Source organism: Chionomys nivalis (assembly GCF_950005125.1).
Source record: "Chionomys nivalis chromosome 23 unlocalized genomic scaffold, mChiNiv1.1 SUPER_23_unloc_1, whole genome shotgun sequence".
NCBI lineage: Eukaryota > Metazoa > Chordata > Mammalia > Rodentia > Cricetidae > Chionomys > Chionomys nivalis.
This window is the reverse complement of record NW_026646869.1, coordinates 37,055-62,657: the sequence shown is the minus strand read 5'-3', so window position 1 is coordinate 62,657 and position 25,603 is coordinate 37,055. Positions and strand designations below refer to the sequence as shown.

Below are 25,603 nucleotides of genomic sequence, written 5' to 3'. Positions count from 1 at the left end.
GCTGGCGGTCTGGACTGGTGGTCGTATGGCCAGGCCAGATATCAGACTGGGAATGCATGTAGTGTCTAAGACCTGGGCTGGGATGTAGCCCAGCTGGTAGAGCACTCGTGTTCGCTAAGCTCTGGGTTGGTCTCCACCACTGAATAAACTGGCGAGGCAGTACAAGCCTGCAATCTCAGCACTGAGAGGAAGAGGCAGGAGGATCAGAACTCCAAGGTCACCCTTGGCTATATATGAAATTTGAGGCCAGCCTGGGCTCCACAAGACTTTGTTTAAAATCAAAATCTCAAAAAAAGCCGGGCAGTGGTGGCACACGCCTTTAATCCCAGCACTCGGGAGGCAGAGGCAGGCGGATCTCTGTGAGTTCGAGGCCAGCCTGGTCTAAAAGAGCTAGTTCCAGGACAGGAACCAAAAGCTATGGAGAAACACTGTCTCGAAAAATCAAAAAAAAAAAAAATCTCAAAAAAACAAGACAAAAACAAAATTGGGGCTGGAAGGATGGTTTAGCAGTTAAGAGCATTTGTTGCTCTTGTAGAGGACCTGAGTTTGGTTCCCAGCACCTACAAAGTGGCTCACAACCACTCCAGTTTCAGGGGATCTGATACCCTCTTCTGACCTCCATGGGTGCCAGCCATACATGGGTACCTGTGTAAGCAAAACAGTCATATACGTAATAATAAAATAAATATACCTTAAAAGGTAAAAAGTAGACAGACAGACAGAGAGGTAGGTAGGTAGGTAGGTAGGTAGGTAGGTAGGTAGGTAGGTAGATAGACAGACAGACAGACAGACAGACAGACACACACACACACACACACACAGGCAGACAAGGTAGAGTCCTGAGAACTTGCGGACAGCTTACATGGGGTCAAGGAAGGAGGGGTATATATGAAAAAGCTCAAGCTGCTTCCCAGAAACAGCTGACATTACTAAACCCTTACATCTAAGCCTTTTGCAGATTCTTTCTTGTTCTTCACCACCATTACCATCGCCACTCTCTTTTATAATACTATGTGGTAAATACTGTCATCTGTGCCCCCATTTTATATGAAGAAAACCAAATCTCAGGGTTGGAAAAGGTGAATGACCTTTCTAAGTTTATACAAGATGAAAAGTTGAACCAACGTTTGAACTCAAGGAATTTGAGGTCCCAAATGTGTTCATTACCTCTGTGCCACACCCAGGAAAGACACAGAGGTATGTTAAAAAGACTTGGGCAGGCTGCAGAGATGGCTTAGTGGTTAAGAGTGTGTACTGCTCTTGCAGAGGACCTGAGTTCAATTCCCACTATCTACATATGAAGGCTCATAACTGCCTGAAGCTCTCGTTCCAGGCGATCCTACACCTCTGGCCTCTGCAGGGACCATCATTCATGTGGACATACCCACACATGGACCCTCACACAGACACATTGTGGCAGTGTGGATGGGACTGCCTCCCACTGGCTCAGACGTCTGAAGACTTGGTCCCCAGGAGTTGGAACTGTTTAGGAGGAATTGGGAAGTATGGCCTTGTTGGAGGAGGTTTGTCACTGCGGGTGAGGCTTTGCTGTTTCAAAAGTTTTCTGCCATCTCCAGTGCTGTCTGTTTGCTGGTTCCACGATGTGAGCTCTCAGCTGTCCAGGCCACTCTGCTCGCACTGCCGCTATCATGGAACTGTAGGTCATTTTGTGCGGCTTTTATAGGCTGCCTTGGTCACGGTGTTTTGCCACAGTAAGAGAAAAGTGACTAAAACACCCAGTTCAAAGTAACTAAATTTTAAAAATGTAAAAGCTTTAAATATATAAACAGTAATAATACAAACAAGAAACAACCTCTTAAAGGAAAACCTTGCAAAGGAGAAGCTAAAACATTAGGGCATATTCAGAGCTAGAGGAACAGCTCTGCAATCAGGAGTGTATACTGCTCTTGGAGAGACTGGTGTCTGGTTCCAGCACCTTTATCAAGGCGGCTCACAACCGCCTGGAACTCCAGCTTCAGGAGGTTCAAAACTCTCTTCTGACCTTGGCAGGCACTGGCACTCACGTGCACAAACCAACACATCGACATTCTTATTCACAGAATTTAAAACTATTTTTAAAAAGGTATATTGATCTAGAGTAGGAAGGAGTTTGGAGTAGGTGCACCAGGAAGGGCTCATGTTGTTGGGGTGTGTGGGAAGCAGTGCCCACACACAGGACAGAAGCAGCCCACAGGCCTCCTAGTGGCCAGCATTCAGTTCCACAGCTCTCACCTCTCAGCAGTGTGGAGCTGCCTTGCCTCCCGGGCGTTTGCTCAACATTGCCTCTGTTTCTGGGGTCATCTCCAGGGTCTCCAATAAGGCTGTTGCCCTGGAGAGGAAGGGAAGAAAGCACAGGAGTGAAGCAGGATCTGGAGGAGCAGAGGGGAACCCTGGTGCTGCTGGGGCAGCAGGAGGGAGGAAGAAAGGCCAGAAACACCGCCCTTTGTCTAGGCTCCTCCCATGACTCCAGGGCCCCATTGAGCTGTGACACTGCTAGGCCCACACTGGCTCAGCACCACACTGGCTGTTAGCAGCTCTCACCGGGTGTAGCTGCCGTCATCGATGGCTGTTCCAAACTCAATCAGGCCCTCGTCCAGGGTGTAGGCCACAGTCGTCACCCCTTCGGTCGCCATCACCTCTGTCTTCCCTCCACCTTGCTCCAGACCTACAACGTCACCCTGCACAGTATACAAAGAGTGGCATCCAGTTCTTCAGTAGGAAACAGACTTAGGGGTGTGTGGGCACGCACAGACTGTGGGTGCGCGTGTGACTGCACTTGTACATGTGAGCAGGCCAGAAGACACGCTCGGGTGTCACTCCTCAGCTGCTTCCACCCTTTCTTTCTTCAACCAGGATCTCAGCTTGGCCCTGGAATTTACCAAGTAAGCTGGGCTGAGCCCTAGGGGTCTGCCTGTCTCTGCCTCTCCAGCTCTGGGATTTAAGTGTGCACTAACACGCTTCACTTTCTTGCTGTATGTTCTGGGGCTCAAACTCAGGCCCCTCTACTTGAACAGCAAGCACTTTATCAAATGAGTTATCTTCTCAACTCTTAGACTGATATTCTTTTTAAAGTGTATTATTTTGTCAAGCAGTGGTAGTACACCTTTAACCCCAGCACTCAGGAGGCAGAGACAGGTGGATCTCTGTGAGTCTGAGGCCAGCCTGGTCTACAGAGTGAGTTCCAGGACAGCCAGGGCTGCACAGAGAAACCCTGTAATATATATCTATATAATTACTTTTTCATGTTTATTTATTTAGCATGTGTGTGTCCATCCATGTGGGCCCTGAAGACTGAACTCAGGTCATCAGGCTTGGCAGCAAGCACCCTTATCCATGGAACCATTCCCCAGGCCCCAGACTGAGATATTCTTGGGGGTCCTCCAGTTAAATTACAACTTGAACCTGAACCCAGAACATACTTTTTCTTTTCCTGCACTGCTCAGTTCACGTGACAAAATCACTAAGAATGTTCCCCACGTCTATGCTACCCATCCCCCTTTAAAAAATAAAAAACAACCAAAACAAAGCAAATCAGTAAAATGACATTTTTTAGCTGGGTGGTGGTGGCCAACGCCTTTAATCCCAGCACTTGGGAGGCAGAGGCAGTTGGAGCTCTGTGAGTTCAAGGCCAGCCTGGGCTACTAGAGCTAGTTTCAGGACAGGCTCCAAAGCTACAGAGAAACCCTGTCTCAAAAAACCAAAGAATAAATAAATAAATAATAAAAAAGAGAAAAGACAGAAGGGCAAAGGCCAAAAGCTAAAATCTGAGCAGCAGGAAAGGGGGTGCTGATCTGAAGGCAAATGCATGTATCTGACAATGAGCCTCGGGCCTTCAGCACGTGGATGGGCTGAGTCAGTCTCTGAGTAAACCCGGCCTAGCCCGTTCTGTAGCAAAGGGCACCAAAGCAAGGGGAGCACAGCCTTAACATGGATTCTGATTGCTACAGAAGAAAACAACCATCTCAGCGGGAAAACAAGTAGAGACTGCCTTCAGAGTAACATGTGGGTGTATGTGTGCAAGCACACGCACATACAACACAACCAGTATGAAAAAATAAATTGTAATTATAAACAATAACTTTAGGTCTTTAAGCATTTTAGATATTAAAAATGGCAGTTATAGACAATGCATTGTAATAAAATTAAATATTACATATTTGAAGATATAAAAATGACATGGAAAATTAACTAAGGAAAGACTGGAGTGGCTGGGCATACTGGAAAAAGAATCAAATAAAATTTTATGGAAGTGAAGCCTGAGACATTGAACATGGAGAAGTTCCTGGCCCAAATTTAACTCTGAAGCAAAACCCCAATTGTGGCATAAGCAGCAGACAAGGAAAAGAGTGAGCCAAGGAGCTGAAGGAGAGATCTGAAGATACTATCTGGAATGTTCATGGAGCAGAAGAAGGAGACACAGAAGAAGCTGAAAAGGCAAACAAGATGGAACAAGAAACGTAGCATATGCTGAGTCAGAATTCCTGGGAGAATGGTAACAGCGTTCCGAGAGAGTGGCCGAGAAGTTCCCAAGACTGAGCACGATGTGTGTGTTCGGAACTACATGAAACCCAACATATGCTGCATGGGATATCATTTAAATTCATGTAAAAAGGCTGGAGTACAGCTCAGTACCAGAGAATTCACTTCTAATGTACAGGTTCAGTCGCTAGCCATCCACTGCAAAAACAACCCCCAAACCCTCTAACCCGATGGGTGGCCTGTGACTACAGTTCCTGTCTCTCAAGAGGCAGGGCAGGAGGACAGCCTGGGCCCCGAAATCTGAGGCCAGTCTGTGCAATATGGTAAGACCCCTTCATGAGGAAAAATACTATGAACAAAAATTGTAGTCAAGTGTCAAAACATCCAAAAAAAAAAAAAAAAAAGGTAGGTTTTAGGAGCAACCAAAGGGGCAAGAGTAGACAGCTCAGAGATTAAGAACACTGCTATGGCAGAGGGCCCAAGCTTGGTTCCCAGCACAGATGGGCACTCACAGCAAGTGGCCGGTAACTCCAGCTCTGAGGGATCTGATGCCCTCTTCTGGCCTCAGCAGGCATTGCACACATATGCACAACACATGCTATCTATTGGGATAACATGTTACAAACAGCTAAGAAAAGTTAGCTGTCAGTTTGAAGCTGGGTACTTAGTCTCAAAGCGTTTTTATAACAAAAGCTAAACAAAGCTACTTTCAGATCATCAAAACCTGAGAGAGTATAATCTTCCACTAAAGAGACCCTCACCAAAGGGATTTCTAAGTGATATTCTCCAGGCAGAAAATTAATTCCTGAGGGGAGACCAACATTGCAAGAAGAAAAAGTAGGAAGAAATATGGTAGTGGGGAAATCTAAGTTCTGTCCATATAAAGTAATAGTGTTATAAATCACGTGTGGTGGCCCGTGTTTGTGATACCAGCACTCATGGAGGCCAGCCTGGGTTACAAGTTCCAGTTCCAGGTCATTCAGGGAGGAAGGAGAGGAGAGAAAGAATAAGACATTGAATATGAATGATGCCCATTTTGGGAGTTAAAAAAAAACTTCTAGCAAGGCATGGCGGCCCAGGTCTGTAATCCCAGTACTCAAGTGCTTAGGCAGGGGAATGAGAGGGAGGTGAGGGAGTGGGAACTGGGATTCGCATGTAAAATGAAAAAAGATAGTGTGCTTTCTTTCTTAAAAAATTAAATAAATAAATACATAATTTTTTTTTAAAAAATCCCTCCAAAACCAAACCAAAAACAAAAAACCCCACACAAAAAAAGAAAGGAAAACAAAACAAAATACAAAAACCAAAACCCATCAAAACTAAAGGAACCCTTTACTACTCCTGGAAGCGCAGTGGTAAATACTTGTGCAGTGCGCTTGAAGCCTGGGTTTGACTCCAGCACAGCAGCAGCAGCAGCAGCAGCAGCAACGAAGATTAGCACTAAGAACCAGAGAGAAGGTTCGAGAGGTAGAGGCGCCTGTTGGCCTGCATTCACTCCTAGGACCCGCATGGTGGGAAGAGCAGACTCCCACAAGTTGTCCTCTGGCCTCCATAGATGCATACACACATACACAAAATAAATAAATGTAATTTAAAAATTTAAAGGTTAGAATGAAAATATTGTTCAACAAAGAAAAAAGAGAGGTAACCAAAGCCAAAGCCTTGCAAGGTCCTATATTATTTGTGGGGAGAGAGAGAAAGTTCCATGGTGGCTAACTTGAGAGCCTTCAAGGGCTTGCATATGAGTGTGTGGTATGTGTGTGGTGTGTGTGTGTGTGATGTGTGTGTGGTGTGTGTGTATGTGTGTGTGGTGTATGTGTTGTATGGTGTGTATGTGTGGTGTGGTGCATGTGTGGCATGTGGTGTGTGTGTGTGGTATGTATGTGGAGGATGTGTGTGTGTGTGGTGTTGTGATGGGACAGTAAAGAGTGTTTTATGTGTAATTTGAAAAAGGAGGGATTTTGAATGGCCAAGAACAAGGACAAGGATGATGGCATGGAACCATCCCTCCTACTGGGGTCTGTCTTCTAGACTGCAAAGAATGCCATATGGTGACTTTATATAGCCCAGGGCCACTGGAATGTGGCCTCATCTCTAGGAATGCAACACAAGGTCAGGAAACGCAAGCAAGGATAACTCTGGAGGCCATGCCAGTATGGGGAGGGGGTGAAAATTTCGCTTGCCAGTTTTATCATAGCAATTGTGGGTGGTGGGTAGAGAACACCACATGGTCTCCACATACTTCTCCTTGGAGCGCTAATGAGTTAGAGCGACACACCTGGGCCTCCTGGCACCAACGTACCCTGATAGAGGACATGGTGACTCGGGCGCCTCAATGTTGTACCACACACACAAGCTGTTTCGGTTCTGGGCTACCAGCCCATCGCTCCCGGGAACCCACTGCACGTAGGAGCAGAAGTTGAGGATCATTGTCTTGGAGCAGCTTTCAGTATCATATAGATGCAACTGGAGAGGGAGACAGCACAATTAGGAGGTGTGCACTGATGTCATTTGGTTCTGCCCATTTCCCCCACGGTGAAATGACCCACCAGTCAGTTATGTGTTGAGTTGCCAGCCCTTGGAGTTCGTGCTAAGTTGGTATATCCTGACTGGTCGAGTATGAGATGACCAAACAACCACGATCTAATTCAAGGTATGGTCAGGTGAAGGTCAGACTATAGAGCATAGGTTCTTAGAGTAACCCTGGGCCACATTAGCAGGTAGGGCTACACACAAACTAAGTGAACTGACAGTCTGCAGTGAGGCTCTCACTGGAATGAAGCATCACAAGGAAAGCGAACCTCTTTGGAGATGCCACCCTGACAAGAGACTGCTCGAGTCAGCGTCCATGCCTTCAGCTAGTGTGGCTGAAGCACACTGCAGCAGTGGGATGGGGCAAAGGGCAGCTGGACCTGAGGAGGGGAAGCAGCTTCACGAGGACGCAGCCTGTAGACGGTCTCTGTCAGGGTCCCTAGGTCAGGTTCTGACAGCGTATAGACTATCCTTGGTCCACTTTGCTATGCTAATGGCATATGGAACCAAGAACTTATGTCCTGCATTGCCCCCACAATCCCTGGTAACAACTTGTGGACCAGCCCAGGCCGAAAACCCTAGTAACCCCTCTCACACGAAGTTTCTGATCCCTGAAGAGAAGCTTGTGCCCAGTCTCATTAAGTTCCAGCCAATCCACACGGCTCTCGTGACTGATAGTACCAATGTTGTAGCCGCCAATAAGATCCACTGCAAAGAAGACAGGGTAAGAAGAGCGAACCCTGCCATGTAGAGGGCTGCATTTGGTCTCTAGAATGCTGGCTTTATAATCATGTTGGGATTCAGGAACATTTTATCAGTCCAGAGGTATCAATGGGGACCACAAATGACCAATATTGCACGATTTTTCTAAGATGCTTAAAAAACTGGGTCTTGCCAAGTGTGGTGGCACACACCTTTAATCCTAACATGCAGGAGGCAGAGGCAGGTGGATCTCTGTGAGTTTGAGGGCAGCCTGGTTTACTGAGAGAGTTCAAGGACAGTCAGGAACAGCTAAGGCTACACAGAGAAATACTGTCTAGAAAAATAATTCTAGAAAATTAATTCTAGAAAAACTTGTCTAGAATTATAAATGTTTTACTTGGCTTTATAGGCAACTAGATAGGAGATCTCATGGAGAAATGGTGGTACACTGCTGTAACCCGGCCCTCAGAAAGAGTAGGGGTTTGAGGCCAGGCCCTTCTATGTAGGCCAGCTCCAGCTGCCTCATTTGACCCTGTCTTGAAAAGACAGTGAAAGAGGGTGACTGTGTTACTGAGTACCAGAGAGAGCTGAGGAGTGAAATGACCTGGTGATGTCACCCTGGCTGCGCGGAGTCACCAGAGCAGTGGATGCACAAGTGAAGTGACGAAGAAGGAAGCCCTGAGGAGAGCTCACTCAGTGAAGCTCAGTGGCTCACACCCAAAGCTCAAGCACAAGGCAAAAAGGCTGAGGCAGGAGGATAACCAATGGGACCAGCCGGCACACAGACTGATAACCTGGAGACAGAAATTATGACAGTAGACATGGTGACTCATATCTATAATCCCAGTATCCAGGGGTCTGAGACAAGAGGACCACAAATTCCAAGCCAGTCAGGGCAACGTGAGACCCTGCCTTCAAACACTGAAAAACAACACAGTAACCAAAGCCAAACCCAACCAAGTCTGTTAGAGCCTCCAGGACCACATAGAGACCCTGCAATTATATAGAAAATTTGATATTTATGCATTTTTCCTGAGAAATGTCTATAATTTTCATTACATTAAAAAGGACCGGTGACTTAGAGAACCGACTATCATTTTACATATATTGAAAAATATGTAAAATTCATGGCGCGAGCGAATGGACGGGTCTGAGTTATCACCGCCATGAGAATTAGGCCTCCTGGCCTACATATAATTCCCAGTGCAGATACCTGCGTTTCTGAGCTCAGTTGTGAAATGTAGTATTCATGAAATAGGAAACTATCTTAAGAAGAGGCCCATATGTATACGAAAGCTTGACTTATGACAGGGATGGTATAACAAATAAGTGGGCTTTCAGTAAATGGTTACACAGATGGAAAAAATAAAGTTAAAACCCTACCCACATCACATACAAAAATAAATTCCAGATGGAAAGCAAAACTTAAGAATGTTAAAATATAGGAGGGAATATGGGGAAAAGTTTTTAAATGAGACCTCAAAACCAGCAATTACTATCACTATTATTTTAAATGAGACCTCAAAACCAGCAATTACTATCACTATTATTTTAAATGAGACCTCAAAACCAGCAATTACTATCACTATTATTTTAAATGAGACCTCAAAACCAGCAATTACTATCACTATTATTTTAAATGAGACCTCAAAACCAGCAATTACTATCACTATTATTTTGGCAGCACTGGTGATTGAACACAGGGCTCCCCTGCATCCGCCACCAACTATAGCCCTAGACTCAATTTTCTAAACTAAGAATTTGTTAATTACATTGTTAGCTCTTTGTTTCTATTTTGCAAGGAGCACACGTGGAAGTCAGAAGACAACTTGCAGGAGTTGCTCTTCTCCTGAGGGACTGAAGCTGAGTCATCAGGCTTAGACCAGTATCTTTAGAGGCTGAGTCATCCCATTGGCCCTTCAATTAATATTTAAAGGTGTGTGCTACAGGGCCTGAGTCTGATCCTCTAGACCCACACAGTGGGAAGGAGGGATCTACCGCCTCAGAGTGTCTTTTTTTTTTCAAGACAGAGTCTCTCTGTGTACCTTTGGAACTTGCTCTGTAGACCAGGCTGGTCTTGAATTCACAGAGATCCACCTGCCTCTGCCTCCTGAGTTCTGGGATTAAAGGTGTGTGTCACCACTGCCCGGCTTCTCAGGTTGTCTTTTGACTTCTACTTGAGTGCCATGGCATAATGCTTCCCCCAACCGGTTCCATTACATAAATAACTACAATAAAATTTTAAATGTCTCAATACTAAAGATACCTAAATGAGAGAAAACTCAAGCCACACATACTGAGAAAAAAAACTACAATGTAAGTAACCATCAGAGGTTATATAGAGAATTTCACATCTCTAACAAAGAGGCCACTTGACTTTCACAATGCATAAGGGATGAGAAACTGGAAGTCACAAAAGAGAAATCCAAGTGAACAATAAGTAAGTGAAACGGCATTGCACACACACCATGCATTTCAAGTCCTGGAGAGGCTGTGAAGAATAGGAACTCTGACTGGGAGAGGAACGGACATTGACCGTCCTCTTTGGAGAGCAATGGGAGACACTTAGTCAGGCTGAAGGCACAGCTGCTCCTATGATTCAGCAATTCTGCTCTAAGCATGGCCCTCAGCAAGTAGCAGTGATGTGATTAAAACCACACCAAACAACAAACCCCAAACAACTAGGGGTTGAAGAAATGGCTCAGAGGTTAAAAGTACTGACTGTTCTTCCAGAGGACCCAGGTTCAATCCCCAGCACCCACATGGCAGCTCACACCCACCAAGTTCCAGGGATCCCACTGTCCTCTTTTGGCCTCCAAAGGCTAAGGCATGCACATGGTGCACAGCCATACATGCAGGCCAAATATCCTTTCAACTAAAATAAACCTTTAAAAAATTAATACTCAGCAGGCTGTGGCAGCACATACCTTTCGTCCCAGCACATGGGAGGCAGAGGCAGGTGGATCTTTCTGATTTTGAGGCCAGCCTAGGCTACAGAGTGAGTTCCAGGTCAGCCTGGGTTACACAGAGAAACCCTGTCTCAAAATAAAACCAAACCAAACAATGAAAAAAAACCCAAACAAACAAACAAGCAAACAAACAAAAACCACTCTCTTAATGCTCATGAGTAAGAGATGAGGTAAAAAACTAAATGTAAATGCAACAAAAAGTTCTGATTTAACAGCACTAGGCATGGATAAGCAAGTATTAACAATAGGTCATGACTCTCAGCAGCTGGACGTTATTAACGATTATGTGGCAGGGAAGGAACTGAGTGCTTCCATCTGACATAGGTGCTGTCTTCGTTCACTGTGTGGGTTAAGACACTAAGAAAGACGAAGTAACTTTGCTAAGCTCACAGAGCAGTAAGTACGGACAGGGTAGCTGACGCCAGTCCCATCCTTACAGACATACTATGTGGCATGCTCGTCTCTACACCTTCTGCACGATCCTAAGCTAATCTTAGTTCTTCCTTCCATGCTTGGAAGATTTGGTGACAGAAATCATAAAGTGGAGATTTATAAATGAAACACTTGTGAAATGCAAATTACATTTCTATTGTTACTAGTTACTAATAATAAGGGTTACTAATAACATAAATATAAAAAATACAGTCCTTCCAGTTCTAAAGAGTCTAGGATTTGATGATGTCTAAACAGGAAAATCCCTAAATTTGCTGATAATTCTCTACTGTTCACAACTTGCTGACCCTAAGATATATGATGAGAGAACATGGTAATTCTATGGACAGGCCTTCTGACAGGCCTGAGCATGAATGTATCCATAGCCAGACACTTCATAAAGGCATACCCACAGGGACTTAAACATTTCCTATAACACTGTAAAAAATGAGGTTACATACTTACCTAGTGCCTTTCAGGTTCATCACTGAATATGCTCATGTTACACAAGTGCAATACAGGTATCTGTGTCAGTATTAAAGTTATAAGAGCATCTTACCGATAGCAATAGTCTTAATATCAACAAGATAAGCCAGTTTCTTATTATCTTCCATTCCTCGCTGGCACCTCTCGTTGATACGGATGCTGAAACATAAAACAGCAAGGTAAGGTAAAATGGGCTTTGCTAGGGTCTTCTGGAGGGTTCTGAAATAGCACATGGGACAACATTTTTAGCCTGATCTGGAGACACACACACTTTAGAAGTCCCAAAGGAATCCTTCTGGATTTCCAGGGTTCAGTTACCTGATGAGGTGAGGGTTCATGAATTCAGTGTGTACAGAACCCAAGGAGTCATTACTCCCATATTCCACCAGGATAAGCTCTCTAGCATTGAAGATCATGCACACTTGGAGAAGAATGGAGGCGGTGTGGAGAGAAGTGGGGGAAGGGACACTGTAGTTCAGGGTGACCTCTCCCTGTCTTTTCCTGTTTCATCCCCACCCTTTACCTGCAGTCTCCCCATCCCTCGCCTCTCGCCCCTCTGACTAGAAGCTCCCGCTTGCTGAAATGGGGGCAGGGAATCGCGGCTACTCACATTCTCATTTTCAGAGAAATATTTCTCATTGCCACCAGATCCCTGCCAGGCTATCTGCAAAGTGAGGAGAAAACATCATAGACAATGTAGACAATCACCCAAGACAAGGCTGGAGGATGTCAGTGGCAAGGAAGAGAGATGGTATTCGGGGAGGTTTTGACGTTACACAAAAGGTGCGCTGTATCAGACTCTTGCCCTGATCCTCATATTTCCAAGAGAAACCAGTCTGACTGTGGAAGTTTATATTCCAGGAAATAACATCAGAATGGTATCCTATGGGGAATCTTACTTCTTAGGGCCCGCATCTTCAGAATTAGCAAGCCAAGACATCCCATTACCCACCCTTCCTCTCTCGGTTCCTACCTCACTGAGGCGATTGGTGTTCAAGTCTCCGAGCAGCAGCGTGTCCGATGTGTGAGCCACCAAGTACCGTTCCTTCCCCAGGATCTTCACCTCTTCTACCTCATAGCCATAGTGGGACTTGAGCACCACCCTGGTCCCTGAAGACAGGTTCTTCACTATCACCTGGGAAGGGACCAGTCCAACCCATCAGGCTTTCCCAGAGCAGGAGAAGAGTGAAGATGCTCTGGTCCCTCACGCAACTCCAGGATACCTTGTTTCTCCCTCGGCCTGGGATGCTGTTGATAAGGACAACACTTGCACCCACACGGGTTTGCTACCTAGGAAATACTTCCCCATGGCCTGGGCTGTCCGTGGCCATTCGATTCTGAGAGCTCTACTCGGTAACACTAATCACTCACTTTGTTCCCGCACTTCTTAGTACAAAGCTCTTTACCTATGAAGACAGAATACTATATCATCGTTACTGTTATATAATTATGAACCTATTGTTATCATTATTATATCATCATGTGCCTAAGATGACCTCCAACTGGCCATCCTCCTAAATGCTAAGATTTTCTTTCTTTTTCTTCCTCTTCTACTTTTTTCTTTTTTGAGACGTGTAACCCTGGTTGGCCTGGAACTTGCTATATAGACCAGGCTGGCCTCAAGCTCACTGGCCACATACCAGACCACAATGTCTTTTTTAAAAAGAATTGGAATTACATGTGTGGGTGTGTACAAAGGTGAGTGCAGGTGCCGGATGTCGGAAGAGGGTGTTGCATCCCCAAGGCTGAAGACCCAGCGATTGTGAGACACTAACACGGCACTGGGAACTGAACTTGTGTTCTCTGTAAGAATAGTAAGAGCCGTATCTCTGGGTACAATGTCTTACAGATAAATTACCTTTGTACTCTCAGTCCTTAACAGATCTCACACAGTAGAGAAAGGATAAACGTTTCTGGAGAGACTGGAAAGATCCAGGAACAAACTGGTAATAAGAGCAAGGGAAGGGAAGTGGGAGAGTGAGACGCGCGTCTCTGGGACAACAGAGTCGTGCGTTTACAGTTCGCCTGAGATCCTACACGTCCACAACTCTAGTGGGCGGCGCTGAGAACAGCTTCACACTGGGGAGATACAGGCACCAATCCCTGTATCTCTTGAACCAGGTGTGTAAACCTTTGCTTGCGATGGGTTAGAACAACTACGTAGCAGGAGGGTTGCCAGAAGTTGCCCTGACACATTCAGTTCCCTACGATAGCTCTGCCAGAGGGAGGAAGGTTAAATTTGACACTGTGGCTGTGGCCAGCAGGTGGGGGAAATGTGACAAGGACAGATGAGCCATGAGAGGTCTCAGCATGCTAGGCCATCAGCTGCTCACCTGGCTGGGTCCCACATACGTCAGCTCAAACTTGTTCTTGTAAATACTCCTTCAGAGGCAGCAGTCAAACTGTTCCACCACACCACAGAGGGTGCCCTGAGAGAGAGAGGGACAGCATGGAAGGCGATGCACGGCACACTGGCCAAGGACGGTGTCTGGATATACCCCAAGACCTCAGACCTCAGTGTCACAATCTAGACAGAAGTGGCCAGCAAAAGGGTGGGCAGGTTCTGAACATATCAGAAAAAAAGTGGCAATCCCAGGACTTACAGGGATCACACGTGGGTTGGACAATGAGGGGAATCAGGCTGTCCTGGACATGTGTGTCCCTCAGGGCCTCCTGGAAACTGTAAGTTTCCCTTTCTGCCTTTAACAGCAGATTTTTTTAGGTTGAAGTCACGAGGCAGCTGGAGTTCTCTTGTGTCAGAGTAGAGCGACTCCCTTGGCATAGGGAGTAGTTTCTATTTTACTGTAGTTTGGAGACAATCGCCAGTACAGAAAGGGGCTCCTAACAACACACCGCACAGAGCCGGGAGCCATCCCGCTTCCACGCCAAGGCTGTGATGGTGTATAAGCTGGCAATCTCCTTGGGCTTGGCCTCTTCCCAGATGCTTCTTCGAGGACTCCAGCTGAACACCCGGAGTCTAGAAAGGTAAAGAGTGAAAATGACCAGTACTGATAGGGAAGCATCTCACTCTACAGAAAGGGAAGCAAACACAAAAGGGCAGACCAGCGAGGCAGCCCAACGGGAGGGGAAAAGGTGCGGGGAGTTGAGGGGGTAGGGGTGAAAGGAGCAGGTAGAAGATGGAGGCCAGGTGTGGTGGTACACGCCTGTAATGCCAGCAGGTGAGAGGCAGAGGCAGGAGGATCACTGTAAGTTTGAGGCCAGCCTGGTCTACCTAGTGAGTTACAGGCTAGCTGGGGCCACAGAATGAGACCCTGTCTCAAAAACCAACAACAACACAAAAGCCAGAAGTAGAGACAGCAGGACAGCAGGACAAGTGAGACAAACGGACTGCCAGGAGAGGGAAGAGGAAGAAACAGAGTGTAGGAGTCAAAGAAGGATGGAACCTCAGGAGACACGTGAGATTGGAAGGACTTAAAGACAGACAGACAAAGAGACCTGACCCTAGCTGCTTGGCTGTTTCTTTATTCATTCACCAAATGGCGGCTACATTACAGACCATGCCAGTGCAGGCACTGGCGATGAGGACGGCTACTTAGTCTTCCACTCAAACTAGAACACAATGGCATAGTGGGGACGAGGCAGGGGGACATGGGGAACGCGATGGCATCTGCTGTGGAGTCCAGGCTGAGGCAGCACAGCGCATCCTGAAGCAGATGACAATCTGAGAATCCCTTTCAACAGACATTGCTTCTGTCCAGGTTCCCGCTGCGGTTCAGAACTTGGCTAGGGCAGAGCTCACAGAGAAAGGTAAAAGATGCAATGGGCCGGGCGGTGGTGGTGCACGCCCTTAATCCCAGCACTCGGGAGGCAGAGGCAGGCGGATCTCTGTGAGTTTGAGACCAGCCTGGTCTACAAGAGCTAGTTCCAGGACAGGAACCAAAAGCTATGGAGAAACCCTGTCTCGAAAATCAAAAAAAAAAAAAGATGCAACTGGCCGGGGGACCTACCTGTCATAGCTTCCTAGCATGACAGACTGGCCTCCAGGACTTGCTGCAGCTGTGGTGAATGCACGTTCCTGAGGGTCATGGCTGTAGTCGAAAGTCTGTAGCACATGGCCTTCCTTTCCATAGGCCACAATCCTCCGATCACAGCCCATAGGCCACAATCCTCCGATCACAGCCTGCTGCCACGATGCTGTTGGTTGCCCAAGCCAAGGCATACGGTGGGCATGGGTGGTTAACCAACTTCCCCTGGGACAGAATATTCAATTGTTCGTTGCGAATGCTAGGCTAGCAGCTGATTCACACTCTTGACCATCCCACCCCGGAGAGAAAGCGAGCCTTCCTGCCAGCACTTCCCACATCAACACGCCCGAGTTCTGAAGGCTTTACAGCCTGTCTCTGTGTCGGAGCCCATGTGGGTCCATCATGAGAACACACATGCCATGTGTACACGGGCCGTGTACTCACAGTGGTGTGTTGAGACCTCTGGTACGTACTAGTAAAGCCACCCAAAGAGAGACGACACACAGTAACCAACACTGTCTAGGTCCAAGAGAGTACATGGCTTCAAGAAGGGCTAAATTGAATTATGTGGGTAACTCACAATGTAAACGATTCCACAGTACTAAATTATACAGAGTAAAACAGCAAAGTTTAACTGTATGTCTATCTTTTCTTTTTCCAAGAAAATAGTTAATTCTTTAACATCTTATTTATTTGTGTGTGTTTTTGTGCGCACATTTGCATATGTGCACACATGGTCGAAGGGCAGAGGATGACTTGCAGAAGTCACTTCTGTCCTTGCATGGCAAGGGTCCTGATGTCAGGTTTGGCACTGGGCACCTTTACCTGCTGAGGTATCTTGATGGGCTCTTAACTTTTTTCTCCTATGCATTTGGATGTATATACATTACATAAACATGTATATATATACATACATTTGTGTATATGTATGTATTTACATAAATGGAAATAATTTTCACTTTTTGTCACCCTTAGAGTCTTTATTTCCCTTCTTTCAAGGTCCCTTCCGCTCACTCCTCCCTATAAATAGTGAGTTCTAACCTCCTGAACACCAGTCTCCGTGATGGCACCAAACGCTTCTCTCCAAGATTGCCCTTTTCCAGTCATGGTGCTTAAACCTGCAGCTTCCCCGGGAGGGCTCCTGGAATGTCCACCCCACCCCAGAGTGAGTGTGCGCCCTTCATACCTGTGACCCTCCGGAGCCTTCATCATCGAAGAAATACCTGACGATGGTGCCGTCTGCGTGACCTGAGAGGATGCCTTTCCCAGAGCAACTGAAGGGCAGAGGCAGAGAGGTGGGCACAGAGGGAGGGACTTCCACCCTGTGACAGTCCCTTTCCATCAAATGCAGCTTTGTCCTGACAGTCCCAGTCGACTTCCGTTACTCACTTGGTTGTCAGCGCCACCACACACGAGTCCGTCCCATAGATGGTAGACGACTTGTTAGTTTTAGTGTTTGCTAAGCGAACCTGAAAACCAAACAAGCCTGGCTAGGCTGCTTCCAGTGCCACCCAGGCACGGAGAAACAGAAGTGAAAATGCCAAGTGACAAAATTAGTCCTCATGCATTTTTCTCAAGTACGCACTTGAGCTCCAGGGGAAAGATGAACCATATTGCCCGGCACCCCAGGACACTATCCCCCCCAATACCTAACCTGTGTCTCCCTCTCCTCCGTTACCTTGCCTTCAGCCAGTCCGAAGACAATAATGTACTCTGCATGCCACTGTAGACAGGTGACAGCACTCTGTATGAGAAGGGGTGAAAGGGTGACCTGCCTGTGTGGACTGGCACACTCAGAACAACCGCCACCCACCACACACCGTCATTCTAGTCCTCTCCAGGGGGAAAAGGCAGGCAGGGGACACAACAAGGCTCTCAAGCAGGTGACAGCACCATCCTTTAGCAGGTCAAGTCGGGGTCAGACATTGAAAAAGGCAACTCCTGTTACATTTACAAGGAGGAAGCAGGTGCGGCTCATCTCTGAACTTACCGTCTGGATGAACTTGTTTCAGATGACTTTCTTGTCACCCCTGTCAGACAAAAGGCAAGGAAGCAACCTTAAAAATCACTTCCCAATGAACTGCCCGACATGGCCCTCTGTGGGAGGTCTGATGGAGAAGTGAGTGGGTCCCCAAGGAGCCCTGGAGCTATGCCAATGACACAGCATATCACTGGCTCTCGGGACCTTCTGCTGGCTTACACTCATCCCTCCAGGGATGGGACTGCAGGACAGGTGGGGCAGGCAGAGGTGGACACAATAGAATCAGGCTCTAGAGAGTCCCTGCCTTCCATGCCTGATGTCATCGTTATCCCAGCGAGGTATTTCCCATGCCCAACTCTTCTTTAGTGACCACAACCCGCCTACCCCCCATCCTGTCCTCACCAAGCTTCTCCAATTGTATAGACATAGATGATGTTGTCAGTCTGTCCGATGGCAATTTTAGTGGAATCAGGAGAGAAAGCCATGCCCTTTACCATGTAGCTCTTCCTCCCATATTAGGAGTAAAAACAAAGATAATGAGTAGAAATGAAGGAGAAAAGAAAACACAAACATTTCCCAAAAGACCAGAAAGTTTATAGCAAGAAATAGAATAGACCATTGCCCATGTCTACGGCTAGAAGGCAGATCACACAGCTTTCTCGGATAACGTGTTGGAGCACATGCAAGTCCTCTCCACCTTCATGTCAGCTGGTTTGGTGGAGAACTTGTCTCTCCGCTCCTCATGCTCATCGTACATCAATACCACTCGGTCCACTGTGCAGACAGCAAATTTAGCGTTGTTCTGGGACCAGGCCATACAAGTCACCTTCGCAGCTCCATCCTGCGGAGGCAAAGGGGTACTGTAAACACGGCGCTGGTCTCCAGCGTACAGAGCGTCTCCAGGTCCATCAGTCTTCGTGTGCCTTTGTTCTGTATCTACATCACAGGTTTTCTCTCAAAACTAAACAAAATGAGACAAATTGCTCGGATACCTGAACTGTAAGAATAATAGTCTCCAGGGCCTCACGTGGCCCAGACGGACCTCAGATTCACTGTATGGCAGGTATGACTTGAACTTCTGATCCTCCTGAGTGCTAGGATTCCAGGCGTACACCACCCTGTCTAGTTTATACCACATCTCCTTGTCCCCTACTGTGTTTTTCTGAGACTCATGGTACAAATGTAACGCATCAACCATTCCAAAAGCAATGGCCTCCTTGTTCCTTCATCTTTCAGGTCTGCGACTGAAAAAAAAATCAATTAATCTGATAAATTTTAGCCTTTATAGCTACTCATTCAATTAATGTTTTCCAGCACTTTACTGTCAAAGACACTTGGCTGGAAGACGACAGAGAGACAAAGAGCAAAGCACAGATCCTACCCTAGGTTCTAATTGGACACTGAGAAATTGGAAATTTCCCATAAGAAAAATATGTTCTGAGTGTAGTAATAATTTAGAGAAGCCCAAGACAATTTTATGCTTAAATGGTCAAGATTAAACTTTGAAGAAGGGATGCCATCGAATGGTAAATTACTTCAGATGTAATGAGTAGCATGAACGAAGTCAAGCTCTGGCCAAGGACCAGCAATTTAAGGAAGCTGAGACTGCCAACAAGAGAGGAGGCAGGGCAGGAAGCGTAGACTGGGCTAGTTCAGGAAGCGTAGACTGGGCTAGCTCAGGAAGCGTAGACTGGGCTAGCTCAGGAAGCGTAGACAGGGCTAGCTCAGGAAGGGTCTCTGGAGGCTGCTAACGATTTGGATTTATTGGGCAGGAATACAGAGACAGTGTAAGTTTGGAAACGAGGAGCAACAGAATTAGAATTGAGACTTGGGATAAACAATGTCACTTTCCCCTGTTAACTGTCCACTAAAGGTTCGTAGTGAAAGTGACCACTGCAAAAACAAGGGTACAGCCCAGATAATAGGGCGCTTGTCTGGCATTCATCAGTCCCCAGGTGTGAGCCTTCGCACTGCACAAGAGTAAGCAAAGAAATAAAAAGAATATGGGAATGGCAGATAAGACGGCACACACCTGCAATCCCAACATCTGGGAGGGGGAGGCAGGACGGTCAGACATTCAAAGTCCTCCACAGTTACACAGCGAGTTTGAAGTCAGCCTGAGCTATATGAGACCCTGACTTAAAAAAGAAAAACCAAAAGAGAAAATACGTGATCACCACACAGTGAATTACTCTGTGTGTCCCTTGCCAGCTGTCCTCTCAGGCTCCTGAGATGAAATTTGGCTCCTACGCCAAATGTTGGATTAGCCACTTGGGCTACTAGAGGTCTGGCTTACAACACCTTTACTTTCTACACCTAACCCAAATACGTCCAGAGCCAGCAGGGGAATCACTGCCCCCAAATCCTCAAACTACAACCAGAAAATAGCTGCACCACCACCATGGTCATGAGCCAACCATTCACTACCATCGGTTAGAAGGGGGTGCAGGCACCTCATCAGCTTTGGCTGCTCATCCTCCTTCAAGGCTGTCCATCCTGGGCATCTGGCCCAGCTGCACCATGACATCATCTTTTTTTAGAGACCAAAGTGTTCTATTTCCAATGTTTCCATTAGGGTATTTTGAAATGACAGATAACAGTACCAGTTTACTGAGCAAGGAGTACAACTTTTTATTGCTCTACCACCGAGTGCGGGCTCTATCCCTTCAGCTTTCCTTTCTTCTAACTGACTTCTGCTCTCCTCACACAGTGCAAACATCCCCAAGTCCCACAATCGATGGGGACGCGTTTCTCTGCAATACGTGCCTGACTGGACTGCCTGGGGGTTGAGTGGAATGGAAAGTAGAACAGGCATTTTCATAGAGTTAAGGATGGTTGTGAGCCACTATTTGGGTGGTCAGAGTTGAACTTGGGTCCTCTGGAAAAACAAGAGCCATCTCTTTAGCCCCTTGTTAGAATTTCTTTGAGCAGGACATGTGCTCAACTATGTTCACAGCAGCTTTGTTTGTCACAGTCAGAACCTGGAAACAACCTAAATGCCCCTCAACCAAAGAATGGATAAGGAAAATGTGGTACATTTACACAATGGAGTACTACACAGCAGAAAAAATAATGACAGCTTGAATTTTGCAGGAAAATGCATGGAGCTAGAAAACATTATGTTGAGTGAGGTAACCCAGACCCAGAGAGACAATCATCACATGTACTCACTCATAGGTGGTTTTTAAACATAAAGCAAAGAAAGCCAGCCTACAAACCACAATCCCAGAGAACTTAGACAACAATGAGGACACTAAGAGAGACTTACATAGATCTAATCTATATGGGAAGTAGAAAGTATAAAAAGACAAGATCTCCTGAGTAAGTTGGGAGCATGGGGACCTTGGAGAGTTGAAGGGGGGAGGGGAGAGTGAGAGTCAGGGAGGGAGCAGAGAAAAATGTAGAGCTCAATAAATATCAATAAAAAATGAAAAAAAAAGAATTTCTTCAAGCATGGAAGGGTCCTAAGATAGCTAGGGCCAGACCCAGGGATTGGGGAAGTTCTCTGGGGTCACGTGGCCGATGGACTGTATAAAGGGTGAGTGTGAGAGAGAAATTCACAGAGCAGGCTAGGAGGGAGAACAGAGCCCTGAGGATTTCAGAGACATTTTGGCTCTAACTGTAAACAATGGGAAGTTGTGCAGAAGAAAAACGAAAATTTTGATAAGTTTTGAATTCCCAGGCACAGGTTCTGCAGGGGTGGGTATGTTTGCAGCAGTGCAGGTAGGACCTACATTAATGTGGGAAGGGTACCTCTTTCCGTGCCCTTCAGTGTGTGGGGTGAGGTAAAAGCCTTCCCTAATCACCTGCCTTTGTCCTGTCTTCCTCTCCTTTAGTTATCGCTTTATAACAAAAATAACTAGTCTCTCTTCTTGCCAAGTACTTTCTAGTTAAGTTCATCAAGGAAGGCTGTAAGATGGTCTGGGACAATGGTTCTCAACCTTTCCTACATTACGATTCATAACAGCAGAATTACAGTTATGAAGTCGCAATGAGATGATTTCGTGACACGGCACTAGGAAGGGTGAGGACCACTGGTCTGGGAGCTAAGGCTCAGTCTTGAGGAAGCACACTGCTCACGCCCAGATGAGGCCGGGAAAGAGCAGGAGGGCACATCAATTATTCTGAACTCATATTCTTCTCACCGGCTCCTCCCTGGAAGTGTGTATTGTTAATTCCCTGCCACACTACAACACAGCAGAAAGAGCCACACGCTTCTGACTCTGCAAAGCTGCGTAGCTTTGAGCAAGGCACTCAGACCGTGGGACCTCAGCTTCCCAGTGTGTTTATGTTGTGGGGAACAGTGGGGGCTCAGGTCTGGGAAGTGCTCAGGACAATACTGGTTCACAGGACTCACTAGAGAGGAAGCAGACCCTTAAAGTTAGCTGCTCTAGGGTGGGGCTTGAGTCTCCTGACTTCTGGGCCCCAGGGGCTGTTAGTCCACAGTGGAGCCTAGGGCATTGGAAATGTGGGGAGGGACATCAACTAGCTGGGGATCCTATTTCCTTGAAGGCTGAGACCCGTCTCTTCCAGCACCCTCCTTCGCTTGTCTCCAGGAGGGAAACAAAGATTCATGAGTTCAGATACCAGCTGGCAAGAAGCACAGAGGACACGAATACCAGCTGCCCAGAGACTCCCATTGAGGAACTAGGCCAGGGGAAGGAGACTGTTGGGGAGGGAGGATGGGAGCCCAGGCAAAGTCCATGACCACAAGGTCTAGCATGGCTGGCTGCCTTCTCCCTGGCTTGCCCTTGGCCATACCAGCTGGGCTCCCTGCTCCTTCATGCCTACTTCCCCTGTTTGGGCACTGGAGACAGTGAGTGGATCTGAGTTTGACCTCTTCATCTGGTGGGTAATGACCTTGACAGATCCATCACTCAACCTCCATCTGGGAGTCTCAGTTTCCACTTGGATTATACATATTAGTATGTCCTTGTCATAGGTTGGGGTGAGGAGAGAAGGCACCAGAGAGCAGTGTGTGACAGTCGTAAGTCCCCTCTTCTGACAATAAAAGACAGCGTGCACCAGTTCCTGTCATCCCAGGTTCCTCCAGCCCTCTCCTCCCTCACAGTTGAGAATTTTTTCAGTGACAATACTTGCTATTTAAGGAGAGCTCAGCATTTGCAAGCCCCCTGCTAGTCAGCGTGTATATGTATTGCCTTGTCTCATCTTCACAGCAATCCTGCCCAGGAGTGGGGGTATTGGGCACTTTTGTTACAGATGAGGACACGGGTTCAGAGAAGACGGATGTGTTAGGCCACAGTCTGACCATGTAAGTTAGTGAGCCAAAGGGTCATTTCTGGGAAGGAAAGGAGCTGCTGCTGCTGCTGCTGCTGCTGCTGCTGCTGCTGCTGCTGGCTATGCCTGGGGCAGCCCAACCAACAGGGTAGTTTGTCCCTCTGACGGACATATAGGCTAAGACTCAAAGTTAGGCCTGTCTGAATTGTTCCAGAGGACAGAGAGAAGATAGTCTGGATATTCTGGATTGGGAACCTGGGGAGACTCTCACTGCAGAACCAGGTCAGAAGGATGGTTCCTGCTCCCATGACCCTAACCAGATCATCGTTGGGCCTCAGTTGCCAGTTCTGTCTGGGGATAACAACAGAAGCATGGGTGAGCATGGGTGGCTCATGCCTATATCCCGGCAGTCAGGGAGGCTCAAACAGAAGCTCTGTTATGAATTCAAGGCCAGCCTGGTTAGGCTACAAAATTAGAGCCTGTCTCAAACAACAAAAATATACAAAAGACATCCCAGACGTAAAAGAGGGTGTGTGGGGGCATGACCATGAGATGGCTCAGTGGTTAAGAGGATGTACTGCCTGGGTCATTTGAATGGGAATGGCCCCCATGGACTCACATGTTTGATTTTTGTTTGAGACAGGGTCTCTCTATGTAGCTTTGGCTGTCTTGGAGTTTGCTGTGTAAACTATGCTGGCCTCGAACTCACAGAGATCCTCCTGCCTCTGCTTCCTGAGTGCTAGGATTAAAGATGTGTACCACTATGCCTTGGCCAGGCTCATATATTTGAATGCTTGTTCCCTAGTAGGAGGAACGATTTGGTAAGGATCAGGAGGTGTGGCCTTGTTGGAGGAGGTGTGTCATTAGGGGTAGACTTTGAGGTTTCAAAAGCCCATGCCATTCCTGTTTGCTCTTTCTGCCTCTAACTTGCAGATAGGAAGTAGGCTCTCAGCCACTGCTCCAGCTCCATGCATGCATACATGCATACCTGCTTGCTGCCTTGCTCCCTGCCCTGATGCTCATGGACTCACCCTCTGAAACTCTAAGCAGGCCTTCAATTAAATGCTTTCTTGTATAAGTTGCCTTGGCTATGGTGCCTTTTCACAGCAATAGAACAGTAACTAAGACGCTGTGCTTACAGAGGATCCAGGTTTCGGTTCCCAGAAGCCCCGACTGTCAGCTCTGACTGCACTTCCAGATGATCTGGCACTCTCTAGCCTCACCAGTGCCTATATGCATGTGGTGCACATAAACTCATGCAGGCACATTCAAATAATTTAAAAGAGAAGGAAGCAGTGCAGACTAAACCCATACACATAGATAGATGACATTGGTACTGATGTTGAGAGTCAGTGATTGGTTCCATGTCAAGGCCACACAGCATGAGTGTCCTGACTCTCAGGGGATATGGTGGTGACTAAAGGGTGCACAGAAAGCGTCAGCCCCATACCTGACACTGACCACTCACACCTGATGCCTCAATCTGTTGCGTACTGTCTTCTTCCCATCTGTAGATCTTTTCCTGTTTGAAATAGACCTCAGACCCTGTTTTCCCCATCCCCACCTGGGAAATGGAAAATGAATGGGTATCTCATAGAACGCAGTGGTACTGTCCCTTTCTGTGTTAACTTTAATGATGCTGGTTAATGGAATTTTCTGGCATGATGAAAATGTCCTGAACCTATGATGTCCAGTGGGAAAGCCACGAGGTACTTGCAGCAGCTCAGCCCCTGAAATATAGCCACACTGAATGTAGAATGCTATTTGAATTAAATTAGTTGGAATTGGAGTAGCTCATGTGGTTTGTGGCTACCCCACTGGGCAAGCAGTCTTCAAATGCTCTGATTCCATTTATCAAAATTATGGGGTTTTTTGGGGGGAGGGGTATCTTTCTTCTCCTTTAAAGGGTTCTTTTTCACTTTTTTCCTTTTCTACACTGTCACCTAGACTGGCCTCAAACCCATGACAATTCTCCTCCTGCAGTCTCTCATGTGCTGCTATTACAAATCATGCCCAAGTTTGTGGGGTCCTTTCTTGTGGTGAGTTAACTGGTATTGAGAATGGCTAGTCGTGTGACCAGATCCTCAGTAAAAGGTGGCTTCAGCTTTAGGCTCCTGTGTACTCGTTTCCCTATCCAACCCCTCCCTCTTCCCGATCTGAGAACTGATCCGCAGGGTCTCACCCCTCCGCAGACCCTCGAGATGCTCTTTGGTCTCTTCAGAAAGCGAACAGTTTCACTGTCCGCCAGGTCCTGCAGGCTTTCAGGAAAATGCATGGTGGCTGCTTTTCTTTGTCCTGGGAGGTGGGGGCAGGGGTGTTGGGTGCTGCTTTCTGGGCACCGCTGTCTGTGTGCTTCAAGACCACCCCAGGGCTCAGTTGCTGCAAGACAACACAAATGGGAATGTCTGAGTCGGGGTGCTGGGAGGTGGGAGCACTGGCTCAGGCTTGGGTAGGGTGGAGGCTGGAGTCAGCGTCTGGTGTCAAGGGAGGACTGGGTGCCCAGAGGTGGGAGCCAGTTTGAGACCAAGGGTCCCGAGGCGGGGAAGGACGGACCAAGGGGCTGTTAGGAGCTTTAGGAAGAGAGGGGAATAGGGTGAAGGGGTTGCTTCACTTTTCAGTAGTCAGGAATATGGGGTGAGAACCTGCTGGGTGGTTCTGGGTGCTGGGGTAAGGGACGATAGGTTCTGGGAATGGGAACCCAGGTCCTAGAAGTTGGAAGTAGGCTCAAGGACTGTTGGAGGTCTCAGGAGCTGATAAGGGTTCTGAAGACCCTGGTATTGGGAATACAGGATGAGGGT

General features: G+C 47.1%; 1 pseudogene; it reads right to left on the bottom strand.

The window, feature by feature from the left end:
* Window positions 1-1,537: 1,537 nt before the first annotated feature.
* LOC130868878 (intraflagellar transport protein 172 homolog) lies at window positions 1,538-25,080 on the bottom strand (annotated as a pseudogene).
* Window positions 25,081-25,603: the final 523 nt, after the last annotated feature.